The sequence below is a fragment of the Leuresthes tenuis genome, unplaced genomic scaffold, assembly GCF_036924035.1.
Source record: "Leuresthes tenuis unplaced genomic scaffold, fLeuTen1.0.hap1 SCAF_17, whole genome shotgun sequence".
Taxonomy (NCBI): domain Eukaryota; kingdom Metazoa; phylum Chordata; class Actinopteri; order Atheriniformes; family Atherinopsidae; genus Leuresthes; species Leuresthes tenuis.
In genome coordinates, this window is record NW_027325371.1 from 12,255,757 (window position 1) to 12,278,256 (window position 22,500).

At 37.0% G+C, this 22,500-nt stretch overlaps 1 protein-coding gene across 1 annotated transcript in view; it reads left to right on the forward strand.

Annotated features, from left to right (window-relative positions):
• The window catches only part of LOC140274018 (transcription factor Sox-9-like), a 411,498-nt gene that overhangs the window by 136,950 nt on the left and 252,048 nt on the right, over positions 1-22,500 (forward strand). The window lies entirely within an intron of this gene.

Sequence of the window (22,500 nt, forward strand, 5' to 3'; positions counted from 1 at the left end):
CTTGGTGTACCCCACCTCTCATCCAGGGGCAACAGAAACAGCACCCGGTGACCCTGAACAGGAAAAAAAAAAACAGGCATTGAGAAATTTGAGATAGAGATAGAGTTAACAGGCTGGTGTTTAACAGCTAGCTACAGCAAGGATATAATTTTTCTGAATTTGTAAAGCACTTATATCCCGTGCACTTCAAAAAAGGCTTTTTTACGCTCGCCAGAAACACACCGAGAGCAGCAATTTACCAACTACCAGGAGCAATTAGGAGCTCACAGTCTTTTTCAAGGGTAACGTTGCAAGGGTTGAGCTTGGTGGGATATAACCAATGCTATTAGGTGACCACCATGGTCAGTAAGATTCACAGAGACCCTGAATGTTAGAATAAATTTCCATGGTAATTCATCCAATCCCTATGTTTATATTTCAGTGAGGGATAAAGCAGCAGAGTGACTGATGCGCTCATCTTATCATCCATATGCAACACTTTAAGCATGACTTAAAAGAAGCTCCAAATGAGAGTAAATGTTTGGGTAATAAGCAGTGAGAATGATATATGGAGGTAGGAGGAGTGGTTCTAAAACTAAGCAAAAGTCCAAAGAGTCTGAATACTATTTGCATTTACTTTTGCAATAATAGCAATGTGACAAGATGTAGTGACATATTGTTTTAAGACATTTTAAAACACAACAAAAACAGAGTGATTAACTACCCAGCCAACATTCATATGTGAAGCCTGTGTGGATAATAAATGGGCTGAAAAATAGGGTCCATTTGTGATTATTAATTGTTAATCACTCACATTTGGTTGTGTTTGGGTACCTGGGCATCTGTGAGGCTTGAAATGGGAAGCTTATATGGAGTCCATTTAGCTCTTCTTGCATCACACAATACAATCTTATATTAGTAAATAAGACTTAATAATGTTCTATAAATGATAATCTGTTTGTGCCTTTCAATACACATGAATATATATGGAAAAATACAAATTCATTTTGGATTTATTGGTAAGTATATGGCTATTGATGCTTTGTAAATAACTTGAGGATAGTTATGCACCTTGTGAGGTCTTCATGCTGTGTGAGAGTTGTGCATCCTTGTCTGTCTCTGACGGACTTAGATAACAGGAGGCAGTGCAGTGTGTCTACCCTGAGAGGCATCTGGCTTGACAGGGATAGAGGGAGGTGAGAAGGTTCTTGTTGCTCACCAACTGATCTGGTGTCCTTGTGAAAGACTGCAAGTTCATATATGGCATTTAGTAACCATAGTGATGACCCTGCAAAGTAAGGAGACTGCTGCAAGGATTATGGCACATGTTTGAGTATAGCAGACACCTGTAGTAGCCAGGTTATAGAATTGAATGGTTAAAGTATCAGTATTTAATGATCCCTGGCATCAGTTACATTTTGAATTGTACTGTTTGCTCTCTTTCCTTTGTGCCTCTCTGGTGTTTCACAGAAAGACAATATTCAACACAGGTGCCTTAGATTGTGCCATCAATGATGTATTTGTAAAACGAAACCTTAACTTGACGTTGTGAACTCTTTTTTTTTCTCCTCTGAGCAAATCCTGCTGGTTATCAAGCAAAACAAACAGCCAAACACAAAGTTGGCTCCATATTGAAACTGACTGACTCAAAGGGAAGAGATATGATTCAATCTTATCATAGGGTGACTTACTTTCTGCTCAGCTACATTTCGGTCAGGGTGATTGTTGAGAAATGAAGCATGAGATCAATGGCTGAGGATTTAGTGCCCATTAAGACTGACAGATGAGTAATTCAGTTTGGTGATAGCATTTTGGTTAAAGTGGCAAGTTTCCTTTTGTATGTTATGACACATGTAAGAAGTTTTCTTTAGCGTGTGAAAATACATGTTAGAAGCTTTCCAGCATCAGGCTTGGGGCCTACTGTACATATATAGTACAACCATCTACAGAACATACAGTGATAACTTTATTAGTATGCACAAAATTTATAACGTCATGTGGCAATAACGGCAATAACGTCATATGTAGACACAACACCGACGTATCTATGCTGTGAAGAGAATTAAGGTAAATTAAACTGTTTACATTCATTCAACAATTTAATCCTCCTGAAGGCAAAAGAGATATCACAGGATATTACCAGGAAATTGCAGACCAATATCGTGCCTGTTTCCGATATTCTCTACAGACATACCATTTGTAATCTGTTAGCACCTCATCTTGACATCTCTCACTCACGTTGATACCTGATCTTGACACAGATGGGATCTTTTTGTCTTTTTCCTTGTCTTTTTTCTTTTTTCTTTTGCTTAAATGATTAAAGAAATGTCTTATTACATGTTATTCCTTCTAAAGGTGACACTTTTTAATTTTTTTTTAATGAAATCTGAGACTCAAATCAGACTCAGGAAAGGCTCTGTGAAAGGAAGGGAACAAGTACTACATCAATTATAACCCTAGTACTCACTTGTATAGAACAGCCTAATTGAGTGATTTGATCAAAAAGATAGTTTAGAGACAGAGTTATTTGAGGGAGGCAATATATATGATCTCAGAAGCCCCCAGTGTATGTGTGCACATTTGAACAAACCTCAATTCCAAAAGCCTTCACCTTCAAGCAACAGTCTCACTGAATTATTGGCAATACAGCCCTCAGTTTATTACACTTTCTCACCATACCACTCTATTCCTGTCTCTTTGTTAATGTTTCTTTGCTTACCTCTTTATCCCAGCTCTTCTTGTTGCTCATCATCAAAGCATGTATGCCTGGCTTCTGCTGAAGAGCTCATGCAGAGTGGTTATCGTCAGCTCCTTTAATATGCCAGACTTGGACTATCTCTGACACCACAGCAAATACGCTGTCTGGAAGTGTGACCTAAAGAGAGATAAAGATGTTCTGAAGTGTTTTTTCTAAGTAGAGCTTAGCATTGAAATAATGATGGAAATTAGCATGTGTGCAGTCGCATTATATTTGTAATGAAAATCATGGGTGCACAGAATACAATTTCATTCAACATGTTGTTAATTACGCTTAAAACCTATTAGAGAAATAGCTGATTTATTTAAGTATGCAAGCATATAGATGAGACGGCTAGCTGGAGATAGTGAGTGTGTGAAGTAGCAGATATTTTGGCTGCGGCTGCTTAGCACTGACTATAGCTAGATGCTATCCTTGGACATGCATGAATTTAATCACAACACGTAATTGTGACTGTGACCAAAGCATCATGATCCAAGTTCAAGCTTAATACCTTCAATGAAGGGAGAAATAGAAGACTGCACATTGTTGTGCTGCTAACTATTCATCAGTCAATATGGAGAATTATTTAGTGAGAGTAAATTGAATGAAAGAGAAAATAATTAGAATGGTGCAATCCCATTGCTGCCACTGGTGGAATCTGTTATCGTCAGCGACCTGCAAATCACCGTCATGTTACCCTGATGGCAAAGAGCCTGTTTGTATACTTCTGAGAATGGCTTCTCATATATTGATTGTCAGGTACACAGCTGACTGGAGGCGCTAATGAAAGCAATTCTCATCAAGCCTCCCTTCCACTCGCATAGTGAGTGTTGTGAAACACACTGTTAACTCTTCAACGTTCAGAGAGAGAAAAAGGAAAACGTCAAGCTTTTTTGTAAAGAAACCCTGTCTTGGTCCTTTTTTTATTTGTTTACTACCATGTTAGGGTGACTTAATGACAGCTACTAAGATTTAGATAATGTCTTTATGGCTTTTGATATGTGCTACATAACAACTTAATATTAGTTTTTCTGTTTTTCTGATCTATTGAGTGATAAGTTGTTAGCACAGTAAATCCTGTACATTAGAAAACTGAAACTCTGATGTTGTATTAAGGCTGAAAAAGTGAAAAGTGAAAAGAAAAAAGCAAACGGTAAAAAAAGGAAAAAGTGGTAAAAATAAGTGCAGTTCAGCAATGAATGTAGAAAAAAAAGAAGAGCCACAAATTTTTCCAACTTGAAGTGCATACCTATTAAGATGCTATGCTCTAATGTGAACATATTATTACTTGTTCCCCAAAGCTTCATAGAGTGTCAGTTTGCTGTTTTCAGCTCATTTGAGTTGCACCCAATGTCATTAATACCTGTAAAATGTTGCTGAGGAAGGGTTGCATAAACTACTTTTATTCAGTTTCAAGATGGTTTCTCTGTCTTCCAGTGGAATACAGGATGTTAACATCCCTCTTTCACATGTAATAACAATGGATTATTTGTAAGTATATTAGTAGATAATGTGATAGGAAGGCTGCAGTGGGTTGGACAGACTTGAATTCATAACCTTTCTAATGGTAGCAGTGAAATGCTCCCAGTCAGCTGGACTCCTTTTAATGAACAATCAATTCATCTGAGTGCATGTAAGATGATGTACAGCACAGAGTGCGGTAAAAAGTGCAGGGGTGACTCCTATAAATAGATGATCTTTCTCAACAGGTACAGCCAAAATAAACCCTTGTGCTCTCATTTTCAGCTAAATTACACCCGCTGCATCCAGAGGTATTGATTCTGGTCGTATGAAAAATATTTGGATGAAATGTATAATTTATCAGACCATTAGAATGATGATAATAACAATTATAATGGCTTCTGGTAATGAGACATTTGTGTCTCCAAATGCTCTCTGCTGGGTTTAATCTTTTCTGGAGCTGTTTCATCAGAATGTTGCTGCTTTTTACATCCAAAGGGTGGAAATTATTCAACCAAAAACTCAGCAGAACTTTGTTCATTGTAGAACTGTGAGTCATCTTCAAGGAGCTGTAGCTGGCTTTGAAAATGTTGTTTGTTCTGGTTTTCAATCACAAGATAGGAATATAACTGAGTTTTGTTCTCCCTTTGGTTGTCTGTGTGTCTGCTGCGAAACATCCATCCATTTTATATACCCGTTGGTAAGTGCGGTAATTGGGCGAGAGGTGGGGTACACCCTGGACTGGTCGCTGCAAAACATAACAGTAAAAATAATAATTAGAAAATGTGTTTGATTAAATGGGACTCAGAACTCATTTAATCAGATCAGTTAATTCCTTAAATCAATAAGAATCAAATTAATTAAGCTTATCAAACAGGACAAAGTGTAATCTTCAAATTATATATATATATATATGCATATGTATGTATAGCACAGTGACTTTTTGCCTACTCCCAGCAGGTGTGATTTAATTGTTGGCCACATGCTTAAGAGCTGTTAAAACATGCCTTGAAAGAGGTCACTAACAGAATTTCTTATTTGCAAGGAAAAGGGGAAAGTAGAGCATCAGCCTGCAGTCTCTTTGATTCTCAAAGCATTTTTATAGTTTTGATACACTTAATTACAGATGGATGCTTGCAAAATAAGTGTTTTCTAGTGACTACTACCCAAAGGAATCATTATCTTATGTGCAGTTGTTCAACATATGTCTTTCAGATTGAAAGCAAAATTAACCAAAATTTGTGCAGATCTGAGATTGTTTCAGAATTCTGTTTGAATATGAAAGTCTGTTTTCTTTTCAGCAGCTTCGCTGCAGGGCGTTGGGTTAATAAAAAGAAAATCAGAGTGTTCAGAGGCTTGAATAAAAGATAACTGTACATGACTCCTAAACTGAGGGGCAAATATATTCTGAATGTTGCAATTCAGGTGCATAGTCTGCAAATGAATAAATAAAAGTTTAATCAAATTGTTACTGCCGCTGTCAAGAGATTAGGGTCAGATGTGGTTGAAGGGTCATACAACGAGAGCTCCCAGAGGGGAAAGCTTGATTACAAGAACATACAGCAAAAGGAAATAAACTCAAGCTTGTTTCAAACCAAACCAATTGAGGTAATTAAGGTGAATTCCAATAGTTCAAACATGCTTGTTGGGTAGGCTCCTGTTATAGAAGTGGTTTTATGGTTCAGGTAGATCAGTTGTTTGTTTCAAGGAATAAGTATGAGTAGCTGAGAGACAAAAATTGATAACATGGAAACATAGAAATACACATTGTACAATATGAATGACTTTTTTGAACAGTTCAATCCTTTACTAATGTTTACGAATATCTAATGATCTGCTAAATTTTTTTTTTTAAAATGGAGTTAAATGGGAGCGATTCTAAAAATTCCATATTTTATTCTGACTTATTCTTCTTAGAAATGTTAGTCATTTGTAAATAAAAGCACACATAGAACAACACCTAAAAATGCTTCGTCTAAATGCCATAACCTTTATATCAGTTCTGTGAGATGCAATGAGCACAATATAAATTGGTATAAGCTTTACTGTCCAACCAAAATATACATATATTTCTGTATATATACACAGCTTTATGAGAAAGTAATGCAACGTAACTCAGAAATATCAGACAAATATTAGAGGAAAATGGTGTCAGGGAGAGCTTGGATCTTGATGATAAAGGCAGTCATGACAAAGTATAATGAGAAGTGGATAGTTTGATATCTCTTTTTTGCTGTGAAAAAAGGTTGAAACAAAGAGCCAACTGATACTGCATTTAGTGAAAGAGACTTTAAAGTGTTTTCTATACAAAGTGACCCTTGAATGAATCGCAGCCTGTTACACCTCATGGTTATATTCCATTGCACCTCTCACCTTAATGATGAACCATCTGTGGCAGATTTCAGCAAAAATTCATTAGCTCCAGCTTCAGTGGAGCTGGCTGAAAGCAAGCAAATGCTTGACTTGTGCCAAAGGAGACTCATGAGACCCAGAGACTGCATGAAGAAAAAAAATTAAAGTGTTTACTGAAGGAGAGGCAAAAATGATACAAATGTGGGGCATCTTAAGACAAACCCCCATTGGTGCAACAGGCTATATATTATGAAACTGATTGCATGCACAAACAAGGCTATGCGTTATCAAAACATGGGAAGGGCACCTCACATATCAAAAGCACTGACCTGTGTAAGACCTTTCAGTAAAGCTCAAACATAATGAGTTCAATTGCACGCATGCACCAAAGTACCAATATAAAGAAAGTTTTCTACTATGGAGATTTATGAGTATTGCTGTGAGTTACATGTCCTGCAAACGGCTCACACGCTTGTATTTTTCTGCAAAGACACAAATTCTTGCAGTTTTGTCAGTTTATGTTAGCTCCGGCCATATGGCTTCATAATGGTTCCAGTCCCCATTAACTCATCCCAGTGTCACAGTTAATGTGGGTTTCAAACAAAGCAGATCCAACTTTCTGTTTGATGGCTCCAGAGCTGCTGTGATCCATCTTTCTTTGTTTGTGCGCCATTATATTTATGGAAGTCATGAAAAGTTAAAGAGTTGTGTAAAAATGTGCGTGTGCAACAGTTACAGCATTTGGACTTTGGACCGCTGCTGGGTTGGCATAAAGCCACAGAAATGGTTATTTGAGCTCCTTTCAGGTATGCAGTGACACAGTTAAATGTTGCAAATTGTCCACATGAACTCTTGAAAAACAAGAAAGGAGGCAGATGAGGATTGTGCAAAGCAATGTTCCTACACATTATGTGGGTTTTTAAAGGCCAACTAAGAACTCAGGAGTGTTGCAACCACATGGCTATGCATTAAAAAGATCTTTCTTACTGTCAAATGTCTGTCCAGCTATCCGACTAAGGATTAGTTCAAGAATGAATGAGTTTTTACTTTGGAAAGGATTAAATACAAAGAAGCAAAGATCTACATTACATGCAAAAATAGTTTAAATGATTTTACGTTTGTAGGGATTTAAACATAAATCCCTTGGCCATTCATTCAGGCAGAGTTCTGGATCTGAGCTGCTTTTGTTGCTCAGGTTTCATATAATCCATACACAATTACAGTGGAGCAATCATATATAAGATTAAACAGAGAGGATGGATGTTGCGCAGACATACAGCACACACAGTGACCTTCAACCACCGTAATCCAGGGGCACACATAAGGCACACATAATACAGGACATTATCAAGCTTGCTGTGCTGTTTGGATAGTCTTGGCTTATGAATAAAACAATCATTTCAAACTCTTGCAACAGCATAACACAAATTCCAGAATAGAAAACAAGTTGTGTGTCATGACCTGTCCTTCTGTCACATAGTAAATTAAGTACAGTCAAAGAAGATGCCATCTTCCTCTCCTCTTTAATACCCGCTGTGTGTGTTAACACACAACACGAACTCCTGATAGACGACAGTGGATATAAGTAATCGACAGCCACCAAGATCTCTTGCAGTGTGACAGACCTGATGAATGAAACAAAGTCACGTCTGTTGTTTTCTTCTCTCAGTTTGTTCTCCTTGAGACCGATCTATCCAGATCTGTTCACCTGAGCTGAGGCGAGTATGTGTATCAGAGTGCAAAACTGTCACCTGGAGTTCATACTGGGTAACGTGACAGGGATTCTTACTGGAACATGGAACATGGGTAGACCATTTTCTCAGAGGCTGTTTTCAGAAAGTGTAAGCCAGAAAGCACTCTCCATTGCAGCATTCATCTCAGTTTCCTTTGTTGATTTCTCACTATTTGCTCATATTCACACAAAGTTGTTGGTCACATATTGCTATGTCACTACACAGACATTCCAATGTAATATAAACCAGTTCATGAAAGTAAATAAAACTACACACCAAACAGTGTACTGCTTATAATCAGTTCAAGTCCATCTATATTTAATTTCTGAATTATCTACAAATCTATTCCTCTATTACAAAGCTCAAAACACATGGCAGGTTTCAATATCAACAATGCTTCTGTTTCGTTTAGCATAAACTTTCATTATACGCATTAATGGAGCAGGGTTTGTTGCTGCAGCCGGAGGTGTCTAAGCTCTGTGTCTCTGTGACTGCTTCTCAGGTTGTGTATGGCAACACACTGCTGCTGCCACAGGAAAGCAATCCCCCGCTTTCTCATGTTCCCTCTCCTTTTTGCCACTTGCAGTGTTTGTCCTTACACAGCCATCTGTCCTCCGCCTGTATGTTTTGTGTTCTGTGTTGCTGAGCAAACATTAAGCAGGCCACATAGATACAGTTTTTAAAGCCTAAACCCATAATCCTTAAGCCATGAGACTTTAAAGCCATCTCTGACAGGCCACTTTGTATATGTACTTAATATTGGTAGTTCAACAAGGTGAATACAAGTGAACCCTGAATAAATTATGTAGGTAAATAAATACATGCAATCAAAGAGTTTTGGGCTGATTTACGTGCTGACTTTCTGACAGTCTGCCAGTTAATAAAACATGGAAATTACACTTCCACCAGTGTAGTAAACACAAAACAACAAGTTGACTTCAGTGTTTTAAAAGAAAAAGAGGAAAGAAGATGCCTCTGTTGGGCAGCAAACAGTCAGGCTATTGGTTTTGTTTTGTGAAGTTAGAAAAGGGTTGGGAGCAGCAAGTAAAAGTTGGATCAATCCATGACGTTGGATCACATAAAAGAGCACGTAAAAACCCCTGACCAGCACACCCTGGTCATCAAATAACTGGAGGAAAATCTTGTTTTCCATTTTACTAGATTATGTGCCTTCACCGCATAATCCAGTTTTTTATAAGATATAGTCACAACATGGGCTGATAAGAAGGAAATGCTGTAGATGAAAAAAAGGATGGCTTTCGCAAGAATGTCACAAACATCATGAAAAGAGACAAGTTAAAGTTTTGAAATGGACCTCACAGTCCTCCAGCCTGAACTAAATCTGTGGCTGGATCTCAGAAGAGCAGTGTTTGTAAGAGGGACCATCTATCTCACAAACAAAAAGCCTTTTGCTGAAGGAATGAGTGAAAACACAAACAAGAGTTGATAGACCCTTAACAGGCTATGAAAAGAACTTACAAGCTGTGATCCCGTGTGTGCCCACAATTTTGTTTGGAACCATTTACATTTTTTTCTTCGCTTTTTTTGTAACAGCAACAGATGGAAGAAAAAAATAAATGGACATTTCGGATACTCACTTAGTTTTTCACTGTAGCAGAACTGTTGATGTTTGCATCCAACTGTATATGCATCAGAAAACTCTCTCTCAAACTGCCAGGGAGTGATGGCTAAATGTGAAAAAGGCTAAATACTTGATATTATACTTGATTTTTGTAATCTCCATCAAGCAACCATTGCATTTTGCTGCAAAGCACATTTAATATTAAAGCTGGGCACCCTCTCTGTGTTTTTTATTAATCTAATCGGTTGCCCATTTCAACCTTCCTACATGGCCTGAGCCAGCAACTTTTCTGCTCCCAGCTTATGTATCAATTCACTGACCCGACACAGACTTCTTTTTAAAATAAAATGAATATAACAACAGTCCTATCCGGCTGTGAACGGTCAAAGACAAACACAAAGCCATATTTAGAGGATGGCATTCCCAGTTGTTTTGTTCTGCAGCCAGTTTTATACCTGAGCAGGTTAATTCAACATTTCACTAATATGAAGTCCAAAATGGAGGTTTTGAAAACTGCTCAAATTACAAGATGGTAAATCAAGGTTCTAATATTCAAACAATCCCTTGAAGTTGTGTCTTTGATTGTTTAGGCAACTGATTAAATATTACAACACCTTTCAAACTTCACATCAGACAACAACCAACTACCAGAGCAGCAGAAAAATGTGGCATGTTACCAATTATAGGCCATTAGAAGATGACAGAAAAAGTGAAAAAAACAAAAAACAGAGTTGTGCTTGACCTAAAGCATCTGCTTCCGTCTCTGTGGACAGTCAACAATATCATCTTTACATTCCTCCAGCATCGAAGATGACTATTTAAAGAGGCTTCCATGTGTGATGGAGTGAGCCATATATCGAAACCAAAATATGCTCAAAGAGAAGAATTCATAGGTAGCAACTCTTTGGAAAAAAAGAAAAAATTACAGCCACTTCTTAATTCAAATTGCAGAAATTGAATTTATTTTCATTCATTTTCTGAGGTTTTGTGTGTGGTGTTCAAGCAGGATATATTTGCAAGTCTATGCTCTCTCATGCACTTGAAAGGGTCCCTGCTGGGCCACTGGCTGCACAGTGCAATCATAAATATAGCCAGAGATAAAAAAAAAAAATTCAAAAAAAGTTTAAAAAGTCATAGACATTCAGCACCTCATGCAGTAAATAACTTTTTACCCTCTATCTTATTAACTGAGCAGTCCTATTCCCATTATTTATTCCTACTGTGCTGTGCATATGTACATGATCTACTGGACTTAAATGATCATAAGCCTTTCTAACATCCTCAATACTCTAGAAAGGATCAGCATTATACCAGATCAAAGGGTGATTCCAGAAGTTAAATAATGCACTGTTCTCTTCTTAACAGAACGCCATAAAGCACTGTGCATCTTTGTGAGGACGGTACAATTTCACCCTGACAACATCCAATTAGATGGAATGAGAGGTTTGTCCTTGCCTCTTGACTTTAAATCAAACAATGTACATAAAAGGCTTCAAAAGGAATTAACTGAATCTCATCAGTTAACTATAAAGGACGAAGGTCTTTTTGTATTTGCATCAGAGTACAAGCAGGTTTAACACATGTAAATGAAGAAAACAGAGTGAGAGACCAAGAAGCATCGAGGGAAAAGGAGGTCTTAGTTTAACCTAAAAGAGAAAATAAAGAAACTTTTAAATTTCTTCTACTATTTTTGTTGTTATATTTTGAAGCTGAGAAGCTGAACGAATTCTGTCTTCTTTTTTTTTTTTTGCTTGTTTTCTTTGTTGTTGTTTTTCTAAGTTTAGTCAAGTGATACTTCTCCAGGCTTTCTGAAAGCCTTTCTGAGTGTTTTGTGGACATTAGCTGCTTGTTCACTGATCTCGGTCTAGTTCTTCTACCTGACCATTTCAGAGGAATGTTTTTTTGATATTTTTTTCTTTAACCCCTTATCACTGACCTCGAGGGATGGATCAGTGTTGTGTCTACGCCTGAAAAAACATTTAGAAAAGAATCCAATTTTCAAAATGGTATCTGAAAAATTGAGGTTTGGCTCATTACTTTTTTTGTAAAACTGTAACATGGCCACTTTGTCGTAATGTTTTTAAAAAATCTTTCTACTATTTTAACGTAAAATAGAAGATATAATTTCAGTTTAATGAGTTATCACATATAAACTTCGACTTATGCTTCCAGGTAACAAATTGCAGCAACAAAGTTGCATATATTGAACATTATCTTGAAAGAAAATAATGTTCTGCATTAGGAATGATTTTCAGCTCTATGGTTTTATGATTACACTCTAAAATTATACTATTACAAAATAGTTTTGTCTTGTAATCTTTGAATTTGTTTCTCCATCATTACACTTTATTTTTAGCCTCTAATTACTCTATAACTTAACATTTTCAATTGGTGTTACTCATTATTAGGCTGTAACCTGGTAATCTTTATTTTCAAACTATGACCCCCTTATTAGTATATCATTAAAGAGCTATAATGTAAAGTGCTTCAACTTAGTATTCTTAGTATGGGCATCACGACTAAGACTAAGCGACTCAATGCATTAACAGAGGAATAAAGAGAAAAGTAAAGTGACCAATTAAGACCAGTCAGGAATTTCTTCAATTTTGTTGCTGGAGCAGAGCTTCACAAAACAAATAGCAACAAAGCAGACAGAGAGCTGGCCTTGTTGTGTGACTAGGATAAATAATTGTTGGCTTGTCACAATGGAAGATAGCATTCCTTTTCTTTATTTCAACATACGGTGTGGCCAAATAGGCTACAGGCAAGGTTTCATTACCATTCAAGCTAAACGTGACACTTAAAGGATAAGCTTTACCAATTATAGGCCATTAGAAGCTTTTAAGCTTTACCTGTCAGAGACAAATTTGTATTTGTCAACTTCTTTAATTATATTACAAACTACATTTGAAATGGATAGAAGAAGAATAGAAAAATATTTTATCATATGTCTTTTACTTTATCTTATATTTTTACAAGTTATCCTTTTGGCAGAAAATTGTCTTTGAAACATTACTTTCATTGCATTCTGAGCCAGATATTTCACAAAAATGCACGCTCACAGTACCAAGACGAGCACATCCTTTGGCAAACAAAGGGAGGTTTTCATCCAACAGAAATGAGTGAGACCTTCTTTTTCTAAGCTTGTGAGCCTGTAGCTTGGTCCAAACACAAATGGGTCTATTTTTAGGGAAATGCTCATTGAGAGTTATATTGTAAAATGACAGATCGGGCTACTTAAAGACAGCATCAGCTTTTATAAGGAATCTTAATGTAGTCGGGTGTCTTTTTGCGGTAGCCAGTTGATGAGAGGGCTGTGTTGTACAGATGGCTGTGCATTCTGTTTGCACTTCCCCTCAAGAACAGAGCAGCAGGCTGAACTAGCTTTCTTTTACCAGACTAGTTTTTATTATATCAAAAGCATCACAGTCATCTTCACAATCACTCACACATCCACCACAAATATAGGCAGCCCTATATTTCAATTTTCATAACAAATCTTTCTTAGCCCTTTACAAAGGTCTTTGTTTCTATTGCTAGTATGTGCCCTACTTTTTCATGGATAGGAAGAATTATGTGTACCTCCTCATCGTACATATCGAGGAAATCATCACAGCATCTGCAATTCAGAATTACGACAACACACATACAGTTAGATACCAGTTAAATAGAGCTTCGGGAAAAATTTATCCGATTGTCTAACAACAGAGACAATGACAAGCTTTACAAAAAAAATGTCTCACATCTTAAGCAATTCGCATTTTCGCATTCCTTGGTGAGATAATTTTTTCAACATAAGTTTGAAGTCAGTTATCATGCTGAACACAGCTTTAACAGGCTGCAATTTTATCTGAAATTTGAAATGTTTCTCAATGTTTAACTCTTATCTGCTAAATTAAAGTCTACAGGAAGGACAGAACAGATTCTATTCAGCACTGTGTTATTTACTTCATTAGTTTCCCAAGAGTCCCTTAGCAATCTATAAATAAAATGTACAAGGAATGATACGTCTTCATTATCAGCCCGGCAACAGTGCAAATTTTTTAAATGAGAAAAATTACACTATCAGGAGAAAAATGGTGTGACTTAGTGAGGCAATTCAAATCAAATATGACATAGAAAAGCAGTTATAAAGCTCTTAAATTTAGTGACTTCTAGAACCTCTTTGAGCAGTTATTGCCATCCGTTATTACCTGTAATTTCCTGAGACTCAGAAGGATAATAACAAGTCTCAGGTAATTTCTCCCATGAAAACAATTCCAGTTTTGACCGCATTGTCTGGGGCGTCTGCATTGAGCAGCAAATTTCATCTTGTCACAAGTATCACATTTTCTCCATTTTCAACCATTCGGTTTTTAGTTTATTCACATACTCTGGGTCACTGTCTTGTTGTGTCACCCACCTTCTCAAAAGCATCATGTTAAACTGCCCTGACATTCCTGTGTAGAATTCCTCGAAGCAATTTCAAATTCTTCATCTACCTTGGAGATTTCAAGGCTTCCACATTTTATGGTGCGCTAAAATAATGGTGCTCCCTGAACCACAGAACATTGTCCCAGATGTGCTGTGGAACATTTCAGTGAGATGAGACTCCATGCTGGTTTGGGAATTTTCTTTGTGTCCCCCTAATAGCACCCACACTCTGACTATAAAACCATGCTGCTGTTGTAGATTAGCATTGTGGTACGTGGTTTAGTATTGTCTCGCTGAAATAGGAGACGCCTACTCTGAAAAGAGGTCATCTGGATGGGAGCATATGCTGCTCTAAAAGCTGATGATCGAGATGTAAAAGTTATCACTCCCATGCCCACTAATGCACCCCCATACTATCAGAGATGAAGGCTTTGGAACTGAATACTGTTAACAAGCCAGATGGTCTCTCTCCTCTTTACTCAAGAGGAGGTGGCATCCATGATTTAAAAAATAAAAATAAATAGATAAAAATTAGACAGAATAGTTTTCCTCTTTGCCTCAGTCCACTCTAAAGGAGCTGTTAGTCCAGGGAAGATGGCAGTGTTTCTGGATTATCTTCACATTATGGTTTCTTCTTTCCATGATAGAGTTTTAACCTGCATATGAGGCTGACACAGTGAACTCTGTTCATAGACAATGATTTCTGGGAATGTTCCTGAGCCCATGCAGTGGTTTCCATAACAGAATGATGCCTGTTTTTAATGCAGTTGAGCTGTTTGAGGACCCTAAGACCACAGGATTTTTGGTCATGTCCCTTGTGTCGCTATTATCTAAATCTTTTAATTACATTATATACTGTGAATGATGGAATATTCAAAGTCCTCACAATTTTAGTATGAGAGACATCATTTTAAATTTGCTCCATAATTTGATTCTGTAGTTTCTTGCAGATTGTTGAAACTGTGCTTATCTTTACTGAGAGAGTGTTTCTCTAAGGGGCTCTTTTTAAACCCAATCATGTTACTGTGCTGTTGCCTGTTAATCTAATTAGTTGGAATTGGGGTTGTAATTTTGTGATTCTTTGATTATTTAGAATTGTTTGTTGAAAACAATATGCCTTCTAGGGGATCAACAGCAAGAAAGAAATGGCTTTAAAGCTTATTCAAGCATCTTGGAGGTATGAAGTCATTGCTGAAAATTTCCATCCTTTTTAAAGAAGGTTCATCTCATGACATAATGTGATGTTTGGAATCAGTGGAGCTTGACATATAAGATGGCCAGTGAAACTGAAATAAAGGTACAGCTTGAACCAAGAGGTGTTGTTTATCTGCATTGACTGCTGATCCAAAGATTATAACTTTGAGAGAAGGGTGTTTCCAGGCACTGGGCAGTTAGTTAGAGACAGTCTAGCGAGGCGGTCAGGGCTGCTGACAGATCATTCAGGCAGAGACCACCTAAGAGATCTTATCCAATGGCTGCTTTCAGCCATGAGCGTCATTATCTATCATCTCTGGGTTCTGGAAATAGAGTGAAAACCAATTGGTTTTGTAAGATTAGAAAACTGCCCTCAGTGACCAGAAGCTACACCCCCCACCTTGTACGATGACATTAAATAGTGGGCAGAAAATACTGTACGGCAGTGTTGCCCCGAGAAAGAAAGGGTTCATCTGAGGAATAAGTACGTTCAGATTTCAGCCATTTTCCTGTTTAAAGCTAATGTTTTGTGTTTTTAAATAGCCTGATTTAGATATTGTTGATTTAGCTTTTGGACTTCTTAGCTTTTCTGCTCTCACTCACAAATAGTCAGTGGTTAGAAATGGATGGCCAGGATTGACTACATTCTGAAAATTCTGGCCAAATGTCACTATGTCCTACCAACTGAACCACTGCGATGATAGTGAGGTTGTTTAATTATGTGAAATACACACAAAATGTTCAATCTATTTACCAGACAAAGTTTCAACCAGATGACAAGACAATAAAGCCTAAAAAAAAAGACCAAGGATCAGACAAGAGGACTACATCTAAAGCTTTACATGAAAAGCAGATGAAAACGATAATGAAATTTATGTCAAGAAGATAATTTTGAGGGCATGGATGGAAAACATGGTTATGGACGAGCACTCAATATAGATTATGACCCTGAAGGCATATTACATTTGATGTTCATGTGAGTCCCTTAACGCAATGCAAACCTACATATACCTAAAGGTTGTGAACGAGCTGCCAAGCTCTGAAATAGCTTTGAGTCCTAAAGTCTGAAAGTGGTATGGCATGTTCAAAGGCTTCATTTATTTTTGAATCATTATGTTCCTCTGGATAAACTCAAGTGTGCATAATGAGAGGGAAGATTAAATGAAGACAACAAGACTTGACAGTTAAAAAGAAAAAACACAACAACCGAAAATGCTCAGTTCAAATAATGCCTTTAGATGTTCTGTTCTCAAAGATGCTGCTCATAAATCACACTTTTAATGTCTGATGTTGTCAAAATGAAAGTTATCACTGAGATATGCCGCCTGCCATTATTACCAAAGGGGGAATTAACGAGAATTTCGAACCAAATCCGAGAGCCTTAAAAAGTCCGGTGGCAAAATCTACAGCAAACACAATCAGTCATACTTGATAACACTGAAGCAGGCAGATCTTTAGCTCCCTTGCGACAAGAGAAAAGTGAGCAGCGGCTCATTTCCATGCAAGATGACAGGTTTTGACATGCCTCTGAGGTTCTGCGAGTACGGTTCCAGTTGCCCAGGAACTGGCCAGCTGTCAATTATTAAGTGACAAGAAGTAGAACGGCGGCTGTGTGGATGAGCCACAGAAGTCAAGTCTCATTGGGATCGTTGTTTGCGTTATTAAACTCAATCACAGATTCAAGTATATTGAATTTCAGCTTCTTACAGGTCAATGTGTAATTAATTTGGATTTAGCAAGCTATTGCATAATGTCAGATGTCACTGTTGCATTGACTAAGACATTTGAAATTGGTTTGTGATTTTATTCTCTGTCAAGCACTGTGATTAATATTAAATGATTACATTTGATCCAGACATTTTTTTGTGTGAACACAGAGATACGTGCAAAAAAAACACAAACAACACAGAAATATCCTAATCATAGCTCATGAAAGCTTAAATTCATGCACAAAATGTGTCAGTCCTACAATCGAAAAACCTTTCTCCATTTCCCTCAAGAGTCACTCCCACAAAAACTTAAAGAGCAATCAGGAGGCTCTTTACATGAATAATTATGGTTGAAAAATACCTAAAATAGGCCTGTTATTAAAAAGGAATATTTGAAAAATGTCTAAAAAATGTCCTTACAGTAATCAAAAAAATATATACTTTCCATTTTTTCTGGCTATTTCAGTTTGCCAGCTCTTTGCAAAGCTTTCCGCTGCATCTCACATACTTCATCCATGAATGAAATTCACTCAGTTGTCATGGAGATTGCTCATTTAACACACAACGGTAAACCACTGGTTGCACATCTGCTGTTTTTGTTAAAGCATTAAAAAGTGTAAAATGAAGCTGTAAGAAAACTGTTTCCCTAAACTTTCAAGGGCCAGCAGTACATATTCCTTCTAAAATCTGACATCAGCTAACGTGTGCTTCAAGGTTGCAAAGGTAGATATATTATGGAAAAGGTCTTCTGTTGACCTTGAAGTCTATCCATTTTGAAAAGCTTACTCCTTGAATAGATTGATTTGAAAAACACAGAATGTGGACAAATCAACACACAATCGCTCAATCACTACAGATGTGCCCCCTGGGAGTTAGAGTCAGCCTCAGTGGGCTTTATCACAGCAGCCAGACTCATTTTATGTAAATAAACAGCAGTGTGTAAAGAATACTGACAGAACAGACAACACAAATTGGCTTAGGCTTGTGACTGAGACTGCTTTTGCTGATAAGAGTCACAATGCAGTAGCAAGATGGATTCTGTTTCTGTTGTCAGAGAAAATGCTTTACTCTGATTGGCTAGCAAATTGAGTGAATATCAGATCAACACAAACACAATTATACTTTCTGAATCAAAGTCCCAAATATATCAAAAAGCATGTAAACATAGCATGCTTTCATGCTTTAGTGATTTCATACAAATGAAAGCTCTGTGTTTATATGTGGAAAATTACCCACAGTGAAGTTAAAGTAGGGCTCTGACAATCAGGCAAACAAAAACATTCAAGTAGCAATTTATTTTATACCAAATAAGCATCTTCTGGTTGAAAGTTAATATTTTTCTTCAGCAAACAACAAAATGGAACAGGCTTTGATCCATTAAAGCACAAACTTGTCTTGTTTGATTCTTAATTAAGCAGAGAAAATAAACTTGCTGAGCAAAATTATCAGGTATTCCATAAAATATTTTACATTAAATCAAGGTAATTAGTCATTGATTGTTTCACATGGCAAGATAACTACTCATGGAGTAGTTACTCCATGCTTTCTTCTCTTAATCTCTTTAATTTCCTCCACTCACCGTCAGCAGTCAGCTGAGGTTTCTTTCTTTCTTTGTCTTTTTTTACGTCATTTCTTTTTGGGAATGACCAAAAAAATCATTTGGAATCAGTCATATTTAGCGGATTCTAAAGTGAAGACACAATGCATCTCTTTTTCCCTGAGCTGCAAAAATATTCAGGTTTAAAACTGCTCACAGCCTACGTCGGAAAATTGTGTCCAAGGCAAATCAGCCACTTCACTCCTCTATTTACAAAGAGCTTGAATGACACCATGGGTTGACCTAATTAACCCTAAATTGGTTTCCTGTATGGACTGATAGAAGTGCCAAAACAAGAGTGACTCTGTAAAATTATTAAGAAAACAAATTAGGAAATATGTACAGAAATTAGTAAATAACTGTGAAAATATTAACAAAATGGATCAAGTAGTGAGCAAATGTGGAAATAGAGATAAGATGAAAAAAAGAAGTATAATTTTTTTCAACAATAACAGTTTTTTAAACATTTTTGCTAGATTGGACTCTAGAATAATTTCTGCTGGTAATTCTGGCACTGTTTTTTTTCACGTGTTATGATGCATAACCAATGGCGACGGAAAAGTTGTTTGCATGTGGGAGCAGCTGATTGAGCTTTAAAAAAGCCCCAAAAATGTCTGGCATAGGACTCCAATTCCAGATAAATGAAAGAGCAGACGTCTAGGATGCAGAGGAGGAATAAAAGAGAGAAGAATGCAATGGAGATTCAACCATTTCTTCCCCTGATCATAATGGGAAGTGAGAGATCACTGGTGGATTAAATGGACAATCTTGGAGACCTGACAAGGCCACAGCAGGAATATGATTATGGCACTTATTCCACAGCTTTTTGCCTCATTTTCTGTCAGATAAGGTAGGTCTCATGTGAGATAAAACTGGGTGAGGTCAGCAGACTTTTAAGGTCAAACCTGTCAAATCAGTCGTCAGAGCTGTGACAAAAACCCACTTTTGTCCAAAGTATTTTGCCTTGTCCAGCATGTGTAACACAAGAGCAGTGTACCATCACAATTATTACCGTCTCAGATGTTTTCTGACAGTATTTCTGTGTTTTATAGTTGTCAAACACAAACAAGACTTTAAGAATACAAGCGATACAAAATAGTAGCTTCATTTTTTTCTATCATTGTAGGCTGCCCTGAATATAAAAAATAATACACATAAAAGAAAGAAAATTGAATTGTAAAATGACATTTTCTTTACCAATTTCTCTATAGAAATGCAGCCTACGTCTCTAAATGATGTCACAGATATTCAGCTTCTTGCAAGCTGATGACCTTAAGACTCAATACCCTCAAGGTCTCGTTAAGCCCATCATGAACCATGTGTCCAACACTTTCAATTTGGACACAAAGATTTTTACAGGGGAAGGAGAGGTGGCTCGAGGCATTTATTATTTTTACTTCACTCTCACTCCTTAATGGTGAGGATTAAGAGTTTTAAAAGGTTAGACATGATAAAAATTGCTGGTTTACTGAAGCCTGCTCTACTAAACTCTTGAGTCACAACTTGTATTTTCATATTTTGTTTCGAAGGACCAAGGGTTTCTTGTAATCTTTTAAAGTTGTCTTAAGCAATTTTTTTCCAGGCTTTCTGAAGGTCTTTGAGGTTTCTGTTTATTTATTTATTACACGGGCTGTTCACTCACTTTAAGTCTAGTCCTGGTATCTGACCATTTTCAGAGGAATGTGATTTTTGTTTGTTAAGTCACTTAGCACTGACCTTTGAACCCTTAATGCATGTAAAGGTTCCTGACTCAAAATATGAACTGCCTTATGTCAACACAGCAGACAACTTATCAAAGAACCAATTTTAAACTGTATGAAACAGATTTACTCACATCTACAAATAAGCCAAAGATAAAACTGTTTGACAAGAACAAAATACTGTTTGTGTACCAAAGGGCTATGAGCTGAAAACAATGCATATCTTGGAAGGCATGCCATGGAAAGTTTGTTTCTGCTCATAAAATCTGAGTTTAAGGTGTGTTGGTGACTGCACAACCTGTGACACTGCAACTGGTTTTAGAAGCCAGTCTCAATCCAAACGAGACCACGTATCGACTTGTATCGTATCGAAAATGTGGACAGATGTGCATCTTAGAGAAAGCAGGAACATTAGGAATGGTCAAAGCTTTTGTTTGGTACATGGGTTTTTAAAAAGATGGGGGATGATTATACGAAATCTTCCTTGTAAATAAAACCCTCTTCACTACATCCAGCCAAGTGAAGAACAATTTTTGGGAGGTAGACACATAATTATCATGTCATGGTGTGTGTGATTTTGCTTCTATTTTTGGTGTACTTTGTAGCTCTCATTTCTGTGTAAGGCCTCATTCAGATCAGGTTTTGTTTGGGCGTTTGTTATTTGCTCTTTTCCTGTTGGGTTGATCTTAATTATTTGCTTTTCTAGCTTTTATGTCTCGGTTTAGTTAGATTCTATTTAGCTTTCCTGTTTTATTTGTGTTAGTGCATTCCATTGTGATTCTGTTAACATGGCCTCCCTGTCCTCATTGTTCTCCTGGTCTATGGGTTTAGTCAATAGTTCAAAAAGTTATTGTCTTATCCTAAGCTCTTTTCCTTGACCTCGATGGAAAACATAATGGGTTTAAGGAAAGATTTGAGGAGATATTTTGAAGGACTGCAATGAGAATTCGAACCACACTTTCCCTTATCTGTAATATGAGTGATGTAGCACTGAAACTATAGCTGTTCAATAAATATTCTGCTTAAAGTACTTCAGATACTTTGTCTAATGTGTCTTATCACACTGTTATCATACGTACCATATTAGAGGTGATATAGAATGATAAGACTTTATCATCAAGGTTTGTAAAAAGATTAAAAAAAGAGAAGTAGTGTTGTCACAGGGTGCTCACAATCAACCTCTCATCTTGTCTTATTTATCCAGATGAATCAGTTTGTAGAACTGGATGAAAATGTTGCATTGCAAGGAAATGTGGGATGAAGTTATCTCCTTTTTTTCATTAAGGATGCTCCAGTGTGTCTTGTAATAGAGATCTTTACAAAAGTGTTTGTGTTGAGACTTCAAACAGCTCTTATAATGGCTGCTGCTAGATACTTCTGGGACATTTCACTCAGTTAAGCAGGTTCCGAAGCGAAAAAGACAATTTAACTGAACCCTTAGTTTACTGATTTCTAGATCTGTTTGGCATCTGTCATTAGTTCCCTCAATATGTGTTCTGCCCAGTTTCCTTTGCCTATTAGCCAGATCATTGCTTTAGTTTTCTCCTTAGTCTCTGTCCATGTTTTTCTCCGTATTGGAAATCTCTTCCTTTTGATGAATTTCGTGTTTTTCTGCTTTGCAACAGTTTTGGTTATCTACCTTAAACCTGTAAATTCTGATTTAAAGTTGAAGGTGCCTTTTAATTTGCTTCCCCCTGCTTTGTCTTCTGCATTTGGATCATCTACCATCTGCATTCATCCATGGACTGTGACATATCAAGTCCACCATAGAAAATATAGAGGGTTCCCTAGAAAATGCAAATTAAGCGTTACTAAGACTCAAGAATAGAAAAGCCCTATTTGACATTGCCTAAATGAAGCAGGTTTTGACCAACATTCACACTTGTTGGTGTTTGAACATACACAGAAAATTGTTGTGACAACCTGATTAATTTTAAAGTTGTACAGGGGATTTTTGACAGGCATCTTCAGTCAATAGACTGACATTCAGAAAGCCTTTTATATATTTGGATGTAAATAGACTCAAATTTGATCAGTCAG